The following is a 3,325-nucleotide window of genomic DNA, read 5'->3' as shown; positions in this document are numbered from 1 at the left end:
GCTCCACAGCTCCCCGGAAGCCCTGCATCGCCGCCACGTCGCCGTTCCCCTCTTCGGGCTCCGATCATCGTCGCCGTCGAATTCGTCGTCTCCAGCGCGTCCCCGAGCCCGCTAACCACCTCTGCAGCCCCGCGGTGAGCCCCCGGATCGTTTCCCCCTTCTCCCCTGGTCTCTTTCGACCTCTAGGCCCTAGCCCCACCTTGGCCGAGAGCTCCACGCCGCCGGCGATGTCGCCGTCGTGGCCACGATCACCATAGCACCCAACCGAGCACACCATCGTGCTCCACACCTCACTAGGAGCACATAGCGCGCGCTAACGCCTCCCCAAGCCCCCTGCAACGTCGATTCCGACCGCACCCGAACTCCGGCAGCCGCAGCCGAGCTCGCCGCCATCAACTCCGGCCACCCCGAGCCCAACCACCACCACCAATAGTCGCGGCTCAACCTCAGCAACACGTAGATGCCTTCCGCCGTCCATTTGGTTGCCGGAATGGCAAAAAGCACTTTCGCCGCCGTCTCGGGCCTCGCCGGCGTCATGTCGCCGGTGGGGTTTGACCTGTCCGACCTGAGGTTTAACCCCCCAGGGTCACTGACGCGTGGGCCCTGTCGGTCAGATGGTTAGGTTAGCGCTAACCACTGTTAGTTAACCCCTGACACTGACCAGTGGGCCCCAGCGCCACTAATTAATAATTAGAATTAATTTAACCCTGTTTAACCCCCCTGTCACTGACGTGTGGGCCCCACACGTCAGGTTTGACTCCAGCCAGCCGCAGTTGACCACTGACGTCATGCTGACGTCATGCTGGCGCAATAATTATAATTTCTGGATTTAATTTAAATCAGGAAATTCCAGAATATTATTTAAACTTCAAAAATTCATAACTTTTATTCTGTAACTCCAAATTGGACAAATTATATATGAAAAATGATCAGAAAAATCCAATCTATCCATCTGTACTATTTTCATGCATGATCAAACAAGTTAAATTGATGTTTTAAGCAGAACAAGGAAAAGCACTTTAAAAGGCCATATATGAGTTTGAACTTTGAATCAATGGTTCAAATTAGTTCAAACCCATCTGTTCCTAGTTGCATTAGCCCAATACACTCATTTTGCCATGTCTCATGCATGCATCATATTGTTGCATACTGTTTGGTAATGTTTATGTATCGGTGCTCTCTGCGGCAGGTTCTGCCCCCGAGGAGTACCGTGATAACCCCGACGAAGAGCAATACCAGTGCACCGACCCGTCAGGCAAGCAACCAACCATTTGATCATATCGATACAATCCCATGTTCTCGCTCCTGCTCTCTTTTACTGCATTAAGACAACGCGTTTCAAACTGCTGTGTGCTACGGTAGTTGAACCCATTTCCTCTGCATGACCTGTCATTGCCACAATAACTAGATGAAACCCACTAGCATGTGTAGGAGTTGTCTGAGCCATATGTATGTGTTGTTCCTACCTTGCTATGCCTGCTATGCTTAGAGTCGTGTCAGGTCTGGTTCATCTGGGTGATGGGCTAGAGTGAAATGTTTATGTCGGTAATGAGAGTGGTGTGGTGAACACGATTGGTAAAGGTATCGATGAGAGGCCATGTAGGAGTACATGGTGGGTTGTTTCATTGAAGCCGACCTTAAGCACTGAGATCTGTATGTGTGATTTAAGAATCAGCTACTACCATGCATTGGGCCCGAAACCAATGGACCCTCTCGGCTTCTTATTCACCCTAGTTCTCCGTCCAGGAGTTGCAAGTAGTTTCTGGTGTTTGTAGCCTACTGGAGGCCGTGGACAGCGCTGACCGTAGGGGTGGGCTGTGATGCGGTAGGTACGTGGCACGGTGTACCGAATACCCGTTAGGTATCTCGGGAACCCTGTTCACATCGTTCGGGGCCGTATGGGAAACCTCGGCCGGACTCCCTGCGGATGGAACCTGGATAGGCGATAAACCTGGACTGGAGGCTTAGGTGATTAGGTAGGTCGTGGCCGACACCCACGTTGGGCTTCCGCTTGAAGGTTGCCGAGTACATGTCGTGTAAACGACGGTAAATGGTGAGAGCGTGTATGAAGAAGTACACCCCTGCAGGGTTATCATAATCTATTCGAATAGCCGCGTCCGCGGTAAAGGACTACTTGGTTGCCTATACAGTTCATAGACAAGTAAATGGGAACTACTAAAAGCCTTCAAGATAAGTGTGAGTGCCGAGGATGGCTCTTCCGTAGGAAGACGGAGGTGGATCCTCGGTAGTGTATTGAAGTGGTGAGTAGTGGACTCGTGTGCGCAAAACCATTTCAAGTTGAGGTATCGTAGGATAGACTAGCCAAGAGTCAAAGCTGGCTTGCTGCAATAACTCCACCAACCCTTCCTGATACTAAGCATGTATGTAGGATCTGATGTAAGTCTTGTTGAGTACCTTTGTACTCATGTTGCTATAATCTACATTTTTACAGAAGACGCTGCAACCCCTTCTGATGGGCTCTATGTAGACGTTGACATCAACGAGTAGGCTAAAGACCCAGGTGGTGACCCTGAGCTTGTGAAGGACCACGTAGTATAGCTAGGCTTTCCAAGCCTCTTTTATTTTACTAGTTGTCTGTACTCAGACAATGTACTTCCGCTGCTGGTTTGTATGACTGTATGACTTGTATGTTGGGTCGTGAGACCCGTACCTTTGTGTATGTTATGTATGGCTCCCTGAGCCTTAAATAAAGTACTTGTGTCGTAGAGTCATGTTGTGATGCTTCGTTGTATTTGCACATATCGAGCATATTGTGTGTATGATTGAAATGCTTGGTATGTGTGGGATCTGACTATCTAGTTGTTTATCTTTAGTAGCCTCCCTTACCGGGAAATGTCTCCTAGTGTTACCGCTGAGCCATGGTAGCTTGCTACTGCTCTGGAACACTTAGGCTGGCCGGCATGTGTCCTTCTTCGTTCCTGTGTCTGTCCCTTCGGGGAAATGTCACGCTTTGAGTACCGGAGTCCTGTTAGCCCGCTACAGCCCGGTTTACCGGAGTCCTGCTAGCCCAGTGCTACAGCCCGGACCCACTTGCTGATGATCGACACGTTCGAAGCTGGGTCATGGATGCCTGTCCCTGTAAGTCTGTGCCACTTTGGGTTTACGACTAGTCATGTCAGCCCGGGCTCTTTATCATATGGATGCTAGCGACACTTTCATATACGCGAGCCAAAAGGCGCAAACGGTCCCGGGAAAAGGTAAGACGACACCCGTGGGGATACCGTGCGTGAGGCCGCAAAGTGATATGAGGTGTTACCAGCTAGATCGATGTGACATCGAGTCGGGGTCCTGACAGCGTTGGTAG

The sequence above is a fragment of the Triticum dicoccoides genome, chromosome 6A, assembly GCF_002162155.2.
Source record: "Triticum dicoccoides isolate Atlit2015 ecotype Zavitan chromosome 6A, WEW_v2.0, whole genome shotgun sequence".
NCBI classification, from domain to species: domain Eukaryota; kingdom Viridiplantae; phylum Streptophyta; class Magnoliopsida; order Poales; family Poaceae; genus Triticum; species Triticum dicoccoides.
Note: the sequence above shows the minus strand (reverse complement) of the source record.